Source organism: Rattus norvegicus, chromosome 4 (assembly GCF_021556685.1).
Source record: "Rattus norvegicus strain SHRSP/BbbUtx chromosome 4, alternate assembly SHRSP_T2T, whole genome shotgun sequence".
Taxonomy (NCBI): domain Eukaryota; kingdom Metazoa; phylum Chordata; class Mammalia; order Rodentia; family Muridae; genus Rattus; species Rattus norvegicus.
Window position 1 is genome coordinate 131,421,356 of NC_141537.1, and position 15,081 is coordinate 131,436,436.

Genomic DNA, 15,081 nt, shown 5'->3' on the forward strand with positions numbered 1-15,081 from the left:
GTGTGTGTGTGTGTGTGTGTGTGTGTGTGTGTGTGTGTGTTGCATCTCCCCAGGAAAACTTTTGTCTGACCTTCCTATTTCTGTCTTCCTGGTGATGAGTTACAGGCCTGCACCACCACTCCCAGTTTTACATAGTACTGAAAAATCCAACCTAGGGCTTGATGAGTGCTGAGCCTGAAAACCTCGTGGAAGCCGGGCTACACCACTGTCCTCGTCTTTGTCTTTGAGGCAGGATCCGCAGATGTAGTAGAGGCTGGCCTGGAACTCACACTGGGCCTCCTGTCTCAGAGGACAGGTATGAGCTGCCATGCATGGCTCAATGTCGGTGGCTATTTTTGAAGAGGCACTTAACACATGCCATTCAGCTGTCAACGAACAGGACGATGGCAAGGAGCCGTAGGTGATGTTTGTCCTAATAAAGCCATGTGCAGGAAACATGGAGCCCCATTAATATCCCCCAAGGTAGGACACAGTCCAACCAAATAGCAAAAGGTACTGACGGCAGAGAAGAAGCTCTCGATCACCCGGAAAAGAGTGTCCTTGGCAAAATATATTGCGCATTCTTGGACATCGGTAATGGAAAAGAAATCAAATATAGAGAAGAAAAAAAAAAAACCTGTGGCCTGAAGGAGGTCGAACTTGTAGTTCTCTCGGATAGTATGGCAAAGGCATCCATCTCGCACACGCGTTTCCTGACAAACTATCAGTTTTAATGACTACATTTGCAGCTTTTCTCTGAGATCCACACAGAGTATTTTTCCTGTATGAGTTCCCAAGGAAGACTAAACTAGAGATGAACTCGTGATTAGAACTGTCTACGGTGGCCGAATCATCCCCGAGAAACACTGTTTTCTTCATCATTTTCTTCTTCATTTAAGTCATACTCTGTCTCCAGGAACCTGGAGGCCCAACCCTTTCAGATGCTGGAGGGATAGCAAGAGCGAGCTACAGAGGTAAATTTAAAACAACATGCTTCTCTCTCTCTCTCTCTCTCTCCCTCCCTCCCTCTCTCTCTCCCCCTCCCTCTCTCTCTCTCCCTCTCCCCCCCCCCCTCTCTCTCTCACACACACACACACAAATTGAATTGATTTAACATGGTTGGAGCAAATAATTGTGCTATGTGTTCACTTTCGGTCTCACAGCCTCACTGGGACAAGGTTCTGTGTCCCAGTCTGGGACACATGGCTTCCATTAGTTTATCAAGACCCTGGTTTTTACTTTGCACACTTAAATGGGGCCAATTTGCTCATGTGCGATGGCCTCAAATGCCCTTATCTCTTCTGTTGTATTCAGAAGCCACATTCTCCTGCTTAGGAATTTATCTAAATACGGAAAGGCTATTTGATATGACCAGTTACACCAAATGCCATTTTTACTGAACAGCGAGTAACTTTACTGAAACCGTCAGGCTACGAAGGAACTTCCTTTTAAATCTGGGAACTTTTAAAAAAAATGTTAAAATTATAAAAATGTATTGCTATAAAGCTTGAGGACTCAAAGTCTTACAGGCTGTAGGCGTCACCACGCATTTGACAGACGAGCTAGTTAAGACACCTCAGGACACTCCACTGCCGAGGTGGGATGTGAACTCTGTTGTTCCCAGCACTGTTTTCCCACTTTCTTGTGTTGCTAAGACCAGAACCCAGGGCTCTGAGCGTGCTGGGCAAGGGCTCTGCTGTAGCTCCAGATCTCTGCTCTGATTCTCTGACCACTGTCAATTCTAGACCACAACTCACCTCTTTTCTCGCCAGCTCCTCCTGGGAGGATTCTGTCCCGGCATTAAACTTGGTTAAATTAGCAGGATCGGTGCAAGCTGTTTAAGCTCTGTGGCTGTGTGTGCCTGACATTCTAGTCACATAGGCCCCTTCTGCTCTCTTGCAAGGACTGAATTGATGGGATGGGCTCAGTCAGGTGCAACCAAGAATGGCAGAAAAACAACCCCTACCCCCACCCATTGTTTGGTCCCCCACAGACACTGTTGGCTGTTGGAGGCACCAGCTGGAAGGTTGATGCTGGTATTTCCAGAAAGACCTTTTGAATCTGGAGAGTTGTGATGGGGCCCCATGCTGCGGCAGGGGCATAATTATTTCCAATAACTGTCTAGGCTGCTTGGTGAGTTTCAAAGCCAGGGGCCTTCTTATTGCAGCCAAATATTTAGGGATGCTCTGGGAGGGTTTATATTTACTGCCCATGTCAGATTGCATGGCTGAAATCTCTACTCTGCTAAAGGGTTATTCAGCAAAACAGAAAGGAGTGTTCATTTTTTCTCATTTCTTGCAAATGTTGTATTAACAGTAGCATTGGTGGTCATTTACATACCCTGATGCCAAACCACACAGAAAAATCTTTTATAGATAATAACTGAGGAGAGAGTATATACAAGGTGGTAGGTTTGTTTCAGCCTCTTCCGGAGAAACAGCCAGGTTCTTGAACTGTGGATGCTGAGGTGATAAAAGAGGGGAGTCTCCTAGAGCCAAGTGGCAGTGTTTACTGTACCCCCAAGCCTGTCACTCACTAGCCACATGATCATGAAAAATTCCTGAAGTTTTTCAGGCCTGTTGTCCACCTCTATAAAGTGCGGGTGACTTTGGGGTTGGTGGGGGTGCATGGGACATTATATGGGAAGCACTGGGCAAGCTCAGGGTGCTTGTAGAGCTTGCATTGATGCTGCTGACTTCACCTGGTGGGAGGCTCACTCTGTAGAGAGGAATGGGACTCTAAGTCAGCATTCCAGACCGATGATGCTTAACATCCTCTCTCTGACCATTGCTGCTCCCTCCCCTCAGACTGGGATTGAACCCTGGGTCTCCAACATGCCAAGCTACACCCTAGCCTTAACTTGGTAAAGGTTCCATACACCAGCAAGATCAGGCAGGAGTTTAATCATTTGAATGTAGCCAGATATAGCAGGAACCCTGATCACCTCCCTCTTATAGAGGAGGAAACTGAGGTATGGAGGCTAAGCCTGATCAAAACACTCGTTTAATAAGTATCAGAGTTAGATACTGAACTTGGTTGTATTAGGCCAGACCGTCATATGACACAGTCATATGACACATTGTCACCACTTGTGACAATGACCCTGTTTCTTTAGACAACACTTGTGCAGCATAGACTCCAGTTACTCAAAAACGCTGGGTGGCTTGAGTCCAGTCATAACCTCAGAATGAGCTTTCTTGGTCATATAAGGGGTGGAGAGCAGGGATTCTATGGTTTGAATATAGTTTAAGCGTGTCTCATAATGCTTCATGTGTTGGACACTTTGCTCAAGTCTGGCAGTTCTAAGATGTGATAAAAAACCATTAAGGAAAGACATAGGGGTTAACGGAAATTAGGTCCCTGGAGTCAAGGTGCTTAGAAGGCCTCAGAAAGTGAGTTCTTATAAAAACAAGTTGCTATAAAAAGATGAACTTTTACCTTTATGGCTTCTGGTCTGGCCTTGCAATCCCCCATCACCCCGTTTTAAACAGCTATTTCCCTTCCCAATCATTCCCAGTCTGCACCAATGCCCTCATCAAACCCAAGCATAAGCCCACACAAAAGTCTTACCTCTAGAACTCTGAGCTGAGCCAACCTTTCTTCATACAATACCCAGCCTCAGCTATTTTGCTACAGTAACAGTAAAGAGAGGAAAATGAGGGTAAGCATGACAAGGCGTAAACATGTCCTGCGTGTAGCTGAGTAATTCTGTGTAGCTGAACATGAGTTGATGCCATCGAGATGAGCTCTCTCACTCACTGAGCCTTTACGGTTATACCATCAGGCATCGAGAGTTTGATCCTTCATTTCTGGTGAACAAAGGTGCTTAAAACTTATTTTTAACTGTTTCTCACATAAAAAGATTAAGGAATATAAATATCTAGCCTACTAATTACCTCAAAATGACTACCCACACATCATCACTCCTCTGCCTCAAGCACTTTCCCTCCATTGCAGCTGCTTTTTTCTGTTCCTTGAACAAATACTCTGGCAAAAAAGCAACCAAAGAGAGAAAGGGTTTGCTTTCTGGCGTGTGGTTCAGACACAGTTCTTTAAAGGAAGGAGAACAGTTACCTCACACCCACAACAGAGATACGGAACAATGGCACTTTCCCCTTTCACTCAGCCTGGAGCCTTTTATGATGTGGGGCCACCCACATCCAGGGTGGGTCTTCTCACCTGAATTAACCCAACTTGGCAAATCCCTCACCGAAAGGCTGCTGGCCAACCCAATCCCTTACCTAGAATTCCTCCCCAGGTGATTCCAGATCCTTCCAAGTTGACAACTGGAAATGATGTTACATTCTCCCTTTCCTTCCATGTCATCCACCAGAGGGTTACACGTACCGTAATCACCAGGGCTGGGCAGTTCTTTGGTATAGGGTATCCAGGGTACTGTAGACTTTTCTGAGAGACCTGTCGAATACCCACTAGACTGGCATTGTTCCAACAACCAACAAATGTCTTGGATAGTGACAAATGTTCCCCGGGAGCGGAATCATCCCTGGTACAGAACTACAACAGCATTTTGATGATGTTTCCTGTGTCCTTTCTCCTTTGCTATATGACCACACATCTTTTAGCATAGTTATTTAGCTCCCCCTAGTAGAGTGAACACCTTATCAAATAACTTAAACTGTTACACAAACCCTAATCATGGCCCTCCTGAATGGAATCCTAGGCAGGGTGACTATATAATTTACCGTCCATACTGGAGACACAGATATTAATCAGGACTGACCCCAGGCAAGTCAGCATGGCCAACCTACTTCTAAGGACCCTCTGCTGTGAGTAAGCAATATCCTTGCAGCCAGGCACAATTAGGGCTCTTTTCCCACTGCTTAATTGTACATGAAGTGACAGGAGACAATTAAAAGCTGTGCATTCCCCCAAGGGCAAAGTAACACAGACCCAAATAAATAGCTCGAGGCCAAAGAGCTACACAGTGGGGGACTGCTTTGCCACTGGGCCCTAAAGAGGAGCACTCTCCAAATTCTCTCCACCAAGACCAACCTAAGCAACTTACATCACGTTAGAGCAAGACAATGGCATACAATAAATGCCTTCCAAGATTTGCCCATACATGCAGAAAAGATCACGGCCATACCTGAGAAGAGGTTTTTGGAGTTGGTGTGGATATTTCATCCACACATCTGCACATTTCCTTCTCGGGTCTCATAGACAGTAGCACACCTCTGATCAGTTTCACATTCCCATCCCATAATCCCCAGTATTGACCGTGTTCAGGAGCAGCTGGGGTTCTGCTGACACACATGAGAAACTATATCGATAACCTATTTGTGGGAGCACAACTTAGCCCAAATCACATTGTGCAGGACTCAAAGAAAACAGGAATTGGTCGTCTTCACTAGGCCTCTGCACTCTGCTGAAACACCCGCTCCTGACCTAAGCATATCATTCTCTTCCCTAGCAACTGTATTCTTATGACAGGTCATGTGGTCTGAGTAGGTCTCTCCTCCAGAAGGCATTTATTGCAGGAGCTCCTTCCAGAGAAGTGAACCAGACTGACACTTTCTCTGGAAACATTAAAAAGAAAGCGTGCAGTTTTGCAGGCTAAAAGTTCAATATCACATGACTATCCCCCCTCCCCCTTTTGAGCCTATGGCTAGGGGGTTATTATGAAAAAGATTACATGGTAAGACAGGAAGACAGAGATATTCAGTGGTCACCTCTCTCTGGAACTGACCCAGGTCCTACAAAAATTACATTAATTCCTTCTAAGCAGGTGCCCTGTGACCAAAGTTCTTTACTTCTCCACATGGCCACGCTGGGAACCAGGTCTCTAGATCATGGAGCTTTGGAAGACATACTCAAGCCATATCCATCTAAGCCAGCAATAGCTATACTATACATACCATACAGTCCTTTTTACCGTGCACAGTATGTAGCACAGAAAAGTTGGCTTTTAGAAAAGCAAGAAGCAACCAGACCTCGAAGATGCTCATCTCTAAGTAAAATACACCCCCTACCTGTTAATGGCATAAACCCACACAGAGGACAAGACATCGTGCTTTTGTGATGTCTATAAAGTAGCCCAAGCCCATTTAAAACTCCGTGGCCCACTTATCAAGACAGTACTAATAGAGACACATTCTCTGTGCGCTTCAGACTTCTGACAGTAACTCACAATGAAGTGTCATGTTATGCCACAACCTAAATGTATACATCACCCCCACACCCTAAATCTGGCTCAAAGTCCCAAGAAGCCACGGAACTCTTACCAACTTATCATGGTGCCAATCTCTTGTCTTGTCAGATATTGTCTTCTAATATTGGTTGTCATCATAAAATAGTTTATGACCTTCACTATGAGAAACACTATCCCGTGAGAGAAATGTTTAGAAATAGATGTCATTACGAAGAGTGTGTGTTTATTTTAATGATATTATACTTACAGGAAGGCAGTTTACAAAAGAAAGTAAGTTTGGGCGCTGAATTACCAAGATGGCTTTTATCAAGCATCTAGCAACAGAAAAATGCCATCCCAGGGTATCTTTCTCATAGCTCAGGGACCACATTAGCTAGACGGGAGTAGTGGGGTAGGAGAAAGTCCTACGGTTTTAGAAATGAATTCATTATCCCCCCCAAAGATAATCTAAAACAAAATAAAAATGATAAGAGAAAAAAGGGAGAGTAAGAGAAAGGGGGATGGGCAGATGGAGAAAGAGGTCATTTGTAGATTAAGCTCCAAGCCCTCACTTAGAGTGCAAAGACAACTGTGCAATTCTTGAAAGTTATTGCAGACTAGATATGACAGCCATGTATTTTAACTGCCTTTCATGCACTCTGTTTGTGTTGTCAGTTAGCCAAAACTTCCTTTCTCTTCCCTCAAAGGCACTGCAAAGCCATAATTAAATCTGTGCCATCAAATGGACAAGTGGGAGACCTGAGTTTTGCTAGAAATAGAGGCTAGAAATGGTAAACACTTCAGAGACCTGGGAAGCTCTTCCCACACTCTGGACTGGCTGTGAAGTTAGCTCCTCCCTTCCATAGACGCTTTAGCCTCAAAGGTCCCTTAACTTTTCTGCAGCTAACCTGTGAATTTGCAAACAGAGTGACATTTAGGACAAGCGCTTGAATGCCCTAAAGAATGATCTTCTGCAAACTTTGTGGACAACGACGAAAATCAAACCTCACTGTCGACGTGCTTTAGGTAGATTTCCTCATTTTTCTGCCACTGTCTTATTAAAATACTTTCTACCTGCATTTCCAAATGTATGCAAATAAAGTGTTTGGTTAATATGTGTGCAACGTCCTGAAGAAATGACAGATACTCTCTGTCCCAAGAAATCCTGAGTTTTTCTTGCCTTCTTCTAGGAAATAAATGTAGCACTCCAATATGAGTATATATGTGTGCCTTTGTTTACAGAAAATCTGCTGGCTATTTTGTGACACTGAATTTGTGAACTCTTGATTCTCCATCAACTCTTACATACCAACTTAAATTTATGAGGAAAAAAAGGCAAGGTGGCTTCTGTTGTTGATTTGTTTATTTCTTTTTCTTCATAATCATTAACAGCACATGACCGGAGTGAATTCTAACGACCCTGCTCTGCCAGGAGTCTAACATGAGACTTGTTGTTAGTGAACTCTAATTGCACAGTCCTTACTCTCCCTCTAGGTTTGCCTTACTATCTCCTGCACTATTCATGATGCCCGCAAACTGCCTATCTGGCTGCCTGACACAGATCCTCCTTAGGTCTTTTCAGCCCGCCGTATGACAGATCAAAGAGCAGTTTGGGAGGGTTAAGTAAGGTGAAGAAGCTTTTCTTTCCCCTCCAGACACTGGATTTGGAAACTCTACAGATCCACTCCCTTTGGGACATGAGTCAGCATGTCAGGGTTTGCCCTGTAATCTTGAACACATCCTCTTCAGTTGGTTGGCATGTTTCTGGGGCAAGCTCAGGCTAACCCTGAAGAATCATGCATCTTCCCCAGAGACTGACTTCCCTGTCAGCACCGCGGTGGCGTCTTCCTTCCCCAGAGGCAACCTTGCAGACGCAGCCCTCTGGGTACCAGCAAATACATCAAGTCAACCCGCAAAGTTCACAGGAGTTGGCTCTGGTATGTTTACAAGTCCTAGCAGATCTGAGGAATGTTCAGGATAATTATTACCGCACCCAGAGGCGCCCAACCCAACCCTCTCACATCTGGAAGGAAGGAAGCGCCACACAAAGGAGAGTGAGAGAGACCTCCTTCTGCCACTGAATTCTCAGACTAAGGGAAGACTGGAGCCCAGCTCTTCCCTTTTTGTAAAGGGACCTAACTCTAATCGGGAGCATCTTTAAGAGTGCAGGATGCTCTTTGCAAAGGAAGACGTAGGCTTCTAGTCCAAACAAAACAGCATTTCTCAAATTAGGGTTAAATGTGCCTTCTCCGGTGAAAATGAAAAGTGAAATACTCCAGAAAATTGACAGGGAGCGGTTCACACGCACACAGCCTCTCCAATACCAGCGCGCTTAGGATGTGACACGCCTATTTACAAAGGGTAGCCAAGCCAAGCCCTGGACGCTCTCAGCTACCGCCAGAGAGCCCTCTGCTCCTTCCAACGCCTTCGGAGGGCTTCTCCCGGCAACAGGGTCTGGGATTCAACGGTTCTTCTCCCTACCTCCTACTAAAGCAAAAAGCGCGTGGTCCAATGCAGGCGCGTTCTCAAAACCCACCGGCTTCAAAGCCTCAGACCCGCCAAACTTCCTGTCACCACACTGCCAGAGCCACCAAAGAGCGGCGCCAAGTGCCTAAGAACTCTAGTCCAGGCTGCACCAGCCAGAGAGCCTTGGGGCGGGGCTTCCCGGTGGCAGGAGATTGGGGACCTGTTCTGCGGGTCCCCAGCCTGCGCGCCTCAGCGGGGGCGCACTCAGCGCACCTAAGGTGGAACCTCGGCCTTCTTCCTCCAGCGACTGAGCTCTCTGATAACCTTGGGACAGTCGCCTACCTACCTGCTCAGCCTCCTCCTTCCTCGAGCGAGCGGGGCTGTCGCCTTGCTACTTTATTGTCTGCGCTGTGCAGCGCGCGGGACCCGGAGAACCCGCTCCGCGCCAGTCCCGCAACTCCACGGCGCGCGATGCTTTCCCCCGCAGCAGCTGTCTTCCTCTCGGTGCTCTTCCTCTCCTCCCAGGGTTGGGCTTAGCGTCGGAGCCGCGCAGTCGAACTCCGCGGCGGCTAGCCCCGCAGCCAAAGCCCGCAGCATCCCCTGGCCCGGTATCCTCACCAGAATAACCACGCTCCGCGGAGGAGCCCGGAGCCGCCTTCCGAGTGTCTCCACCTCCCTCAGTCCAGCCTCTGGCCGCTGTCAGCACCGGCTCTCCACCGCTCTCTCGGCACTGCCCCCGCCCGTCGCCTCTCCAGGGGCCAGGGCGGCCCTGCCAATGAGGCTCGGCGGATGCGCTGTTCCGGCCCAGTCATTGTATCGGGAGGAGGAGGGGGGAACAGAGCAGGGAGGGGGCGCTCGGCCCCGTGGTTGCAGCTCGCCTGGCCTTCTGCGCGCGCACAGGCGGCGGGTAACGAATTCGAAAGAATCTTGGGGTACAGCTAGGAGGCGGCGGGAAAGCTAGCTTCTTTGCACCACCTTAACTTTGAAACGCTATGGGACCCTGTATTGTGCTTCCAGGATTTAGACATCCCGGGACCTTAGAATAAGGGAACCGGTGAGAGATACAACGTTCCCTCAGGACTTGAGCCTGGAGAAATGACTGGATCTTAGATTCCTGCAACCAGATGGCTCAGAATGAAAGAAGAAAGAGGAAGGGGTGTCTGATACTGTTCCACAGTAGACATTTATGATGTGACATTTAATTCTCGGACTCGGAGGTGCTGTGTTGCTATTTCTTTGAAGACTCGGAGAGATTCCCTCCAAACAGCCAATAGTGACAGAGCAGAGGTCTTGTAGTCTTATCTGGTGCTGACCTTAACACAGTGATTGGGAGAAAGAAAGGAAACAATTCAAGAAAGACCCCAACCAATATTTAACCAAATGAGTTGACAGAAAGGCTGGGTGGAGGAAAGCACGTCCTAAAGCGCTTTTAAATGCTCCCTCCCCCCACACACCTCATTTCCCTGCATACTTGCAGTTATTTCATTTTTCAAAGTAAATCCATTACAAAACGAATTATCTTTCAACTACACAATTACATAGCTCTGTTTTGTTGAGCAGTTAGTTGACTTATCACTTGTGAATATTTAATGTCTCTACAATACTGGGTTTTTACTCCTCTTCCTTTCCTCCCTCTCTTGTCTTCTGTTTCCGTTGTTCTCTTCTGTTCTCTTCCCGTTTCCTTCTTAACAGATCACAGTCCAACATAGCCTGAGGCGGGGAGAGGACCTTGGTTTTTCAGGCCTTGGTATCAGTGTTGTTGATGGGAAGGGAACCTAACAGGGAGAAGGCAAGGTCTGAAGTGACAGACACTTGAGGTGGCTTGGTGTGTGATAGATATTGTGGGTGCCTGGTATAAGCTTTAATTAAAATTTCTTCTGGTGCTGAATGGACTGTTTGATTTCCATTAAATACAAAACACTGAATGAACAGCTAACATTTGTTGAGTGGTAATTACTTGCCCTCCCAAACTTGAGCCATCCGGTCTGATCACTTGACACCATCTCACTTCCCTCCCACCTCCCACCCCCAAGCCTAGGAAGATAAGGAAGCTCCCTGCAGCCAGGTCTGCATCTAATTCTCTCAGCTTCTAACACCAAGTGGGAGCACACTCAGTGTCAGTTGAGTTTCTGGACCTCTATTTTATTGAAGAAGCACATAAGGCCCAGAGGTCAGCTGACCAGCCTGAGATCAGGACCCTGGGAAGAGGTGGTACTCAACTTGCAAACCTCACTACAAAACTCCTGTTTAAGGCATTCACCCGTGTAAAAATATCCCTCATAAGCTAAAGTTTTTGAGACTTTTGTTTCCTTCTAGGTGGGGATATTTTGTAAACCAGGAGACCTTTCAGAAGGTGGGACTTGGGTGGTGGAAGTGAGTCACTAGGGGTGAGCTTTTGAAGGAAGTATTCTGGATTAGCTCCCCAATTCTCTGCATCCTGGTCCATGGTGATATGATGTTGCAATGAGTGTTGCTATGGCTTCCTCCCCGCCTTTCCCACCATGCCAGACTGGACTCTCCGAAACTGTGAACCAAGATCATCTTTGCTCCCTCAAGTTGTATCTGTAGGTGTTTGGTCAGAGTAAGGAAAGATACTGAATGTGCACGCACAGAGTTAAGGAAGCCAAGGGACTACATTAGGTCTTGCTTCAAAAAGGAGACTTTCTTTTTTGGCTAATCACTTCTCTAGGAGACGATGTCATACAAATGAGGGAGGAAAGGGAAGAGGATCAAGGCCCTCGATGATATCTGTTTCAAAGTATAAATGATACGTAGAGCTGTGTCTAAGTTAAATACGATTGTAAGGTAATCCAAACGGGACAACATCTAGACAATAAAAATATTTGAGTTTCAAAAACAATAATCAACATCTCTTGTAGTCTGTGTAAAACTAGTAAACAGTTAACTCCATGCTGGGTCAAATGAAAAATCCACTGCCATGAATTGAATAAAAGATGTGTTTTGCAGGCAGCGGTAATTTGATAGACATGAGGCAAATATCTATGGTCAAAATGACAGCCACAGACATCGGAAACCTGAAATACAGAATTCCCAGGTTAAAAAAAAAACAATCAAGTCTTCACTAATAGCTTTATTACACAAAAAGGAATAGTTTTGATGGAAGATTGTTAGAATTTTCCTATCTGTTTGCAGCCCTATAATAAGGTTTCTGGGTTTGTTTGTTTGTTTTTTGGGTTTTGTTTTGTTTTTGTTTTTTCAGCATAAAGGGTGTTTTGGTATGTGTGTCGTGAAATTGAGCTGTGTTAACAAAGACATGTTCCATAAATATCCAAACTAGAACACTTTAAAATATTCCTTTATTTGGATTAATGGTAGATACATGTTTATTGGATTTTAAAAGAGAATTTACGTGTATTGGTATTTTGTTTGTACATAGATCTCCTTGTGTGCCTGGTGCTCACAGAGGCCAGAGGAGGCTATTGGCTCCCCTGGAGCTGGAGTTACAGTGGGGAGCTACCACGTGGGTCCTGGGAATGACCTCTGGGAAAGGAGGCAGTGCTCTTAACTGCTAAGCCATCTCTCCAGCCTCCCGTTTAGAGGGTTTTTTTTTTGTTTGCTTTTGTTTTTTGTTTTTGTTTTTTTTTTTTTTTGACAATACAACATAAGCGTGGTGGGAATGGAAAAGTACCACAAGTTCACTGCTCTGAATAAGAATATTTAACCTTTATACTTCAGACTTCAAAAATATATATGCAAGGCACATACATGAATCAAGTATTTTATTAATGTGCCATGTATTATTTACCCATACCAGTTAGGCTTCTTTGATTTTTTTTGTTTGCTTTATGTAAAATTTGAAAGACAAGGTTAAAAGAAGGTCATACCATCCCTGCAGCAAGATTTTAATTTTAGCAAGTTTGTACTTTCCAAAGATTTCCTGCTGATCACTCAAATTTGGGATAAAAGCACACATGGTCCATAGCTAGCGGCTTGCAAGCGAGCAAGTGTTCATTTATGGGTAATTAGAATAGCCACACTTGGGTTCCCTGCGTGTAAGGGAGGTCATTTAATTACCAACCCTAGGAAGCACTGACTCCTACAGTTTCCATTCTAGACATTGAGACAGAGGAGGACTCAGAACCAGGGAGGAGATGTGATGTCTCTAGGTGAGTTAGCTGTTAAGTCAACTTTGGTTGGCTTCCAGGTCTAAGTGACTCAGCATGGTGGCCCCATCTGGGAACCATGATTGGGGGGGGGAGGTCTTTAAGAATCACATATTGATTCAGGCTTGGTAGTGCACAGCTGTAATCACATCCCCCAAGAAATATACATTCTAGATCATCCTGAGCTAGGGAGAAAGTTCTAGGACAGCCTAAGCTATAATATGAAATCCTGTCTCAAAATTAAAAAAGAACCTAGTGATATTGGACATACTAGAAACTGTTCTTGAAGTCACTCCTGTTCAAGGACAATGGCCGTGTTTTCTTTCTAGAATATTCTTTTATTAGTGGTAACTGCTGATGAGGATCATGGCCACCCAAAGCTATACTCCAGACCATGTGGTCCCTTCTTAAAGAATGCCATGATGTCATTCCCACGTTTCTGTTTAAGCTCTACACAAACTCTCCATCCCAAAGACACCAAATGTACATTGTAACTGCCAAGAATAATCTGCTCCTCGCTGCTTCTATGGGAGGTGTTTACTGTCATAACCCCAGGGCCTTTTCATATACAGCAAGATGAATCCAAAGCCTCTGTTTCCAATAAGGCCTCCGAGGCTGTTGTGTTTTATACTCAAATACAGCATTAAAATATTGTTTCTAATTTTTGAGTACGAGATGTGATATGAATAAGCAAAACTAGTGTTTTAAGTGAACGAACTATGGTGCCCTGAAATTAAAACAGAGTATGAAAGCTTAAATAATGCTGTTTAAAGTAGGGTAGATATTATGTTTAATGATAGGGAATTGCTTTTCAGGGTCAATACTGGCAATTTCGTAATGTTCAAGCCAATGCGAAGCTATCGCAGCAGCTTAGCTGCGAACATGGACATATGCCGCACGGCTGCTCCTCCCTCTTGCTTCCAAATTATACAAGTAAAATAATCGAATGGGAACTTCACAGAAATGCATGTATAACTGTCTTTTAAGGGCCTAGCACTATGCCCCTCACATATGAAAATGCTTTCTAATGATGTTCCTTTGGCACTTAACTGGTTGAAATGCCTTGGAGAGCAGCCAATGCAGAAACCCAGCCCATTATGAACTAGCCTGAGAGTAGAACAGAGATCTGATGAAATGTTACGTCGGAGAACTCGGGCAGCAGCATCTTTCCCTCCAAAGGGCGAGGACACTCGGCGGGACATAGATGACCATTCTTTTACTGTTCTGCCACCATGTTAGCCCATGCCAAAGTTCCTGAACTACAGAGGGGGAGCAACTCAGAGATGGCCTTGACAGGACCCGTGCCAAGGCAGGCTAGCATTAGTTCTGTCCTGCACGGTAGGATTTTGTGTGGCCATTTTGTTTTGTTTGTCACTAATGGTTAAAACTTGTCGATTTTAACCTCAGGGTGTTGGTTGGTAGGTGTGCTAGAATCTATTTGAAGAGAAGATTCTAGACCCAGGCCACCTTTTGACACCATTCTAAAAGAGGATGTTTTAAGTGTTATTTTTAATTGACAGGTGATCATTTTACATATTTATGGTTACAAAATGATATTTCCATACCTGAATATGACGCATGATGATCAAGTCGGGGAAATGAGCATATTCAAACAGTTATCATTTCTATAATGAGAATAGACAAAATCTTCCCTTATAGCTATGTTGACATACACAGCACAGGGTTGTTAACCATACCCAACCACCTGAACAGCTCTTTAATTGAAACTTAGCATTTTAACCATCATTAAATCCTCTAGCCCTAGGGCAGTTTTTTTTACATTTGTTTATTTTCTTTTATAGCGGGTTTGTGGGGTTTGTGCATTGCCACATTACATGTATAGAAGTCAGAGGACAACATACGTGAGTCATTTTTCTCCTTTCGCCATATTGGGTCCCAGGAATTGAACACAGATGATCGGGCTTGGCTACAAGCTCCTTTACCCACTATGTCTACCCAAGGCAACAAAGCTTTTCTATTGGCAGCTTCTCATTTAGTGCTGGACGTGCAACTTTGGGCTCTACAGATGCTTTGTAAATGCCCAACCGCTGGTATGCTCCAGCCCTCAGTGTGTGTATGTAGACTACACATATGAGCAAGATCATAGGATGTTTTCCCTCCAGAGTCCGGCTTATTCCATTGATCGTGTCTTCCAGGACAGCCCTCGCTACTGTAGATGACCGAAGCCTGAAAAGGGTGTCTAACAAAGAGTGGTAGGGAAGAGTCCAATGTTATTCTAGAATTTTTCTATAAATGTTGTGATGTCCTTCTATGCTTGGGGGGGGTGTTATTTCATCCAAAAAAAAAATGACACTTTAAAAAGGAAGCAAAGCCGAAGTTTGTAGCAATGGTGTGTCTGTCTGT

The 15,081-nt window shown here is 45.0% G+C and overlaps 1 protein-coding gene across 1 annotated transcript in view; it reads right to left on the reverse strand.

Annotated features, from left to right (window-relative positions):
• The window catches only part of Frmd4b (FERM domain containing 4B), a 326,883-nt gene extending 317,599 nt beyond the window's left edge, over positions 1–9,284 (reverse strand). Inside the window, exon 1 of the mRNA XM_087656095.1 lies at positions 8,940–9,284. The gene's annotated coding sequence lies outside the window, so the exon portion shown is untranslated. The remainder of the gene's footprint in view (positions 1–8,939) is intronic.
• Positions 9,285–15,081: the final 5,797 nt, after the last annotated feature.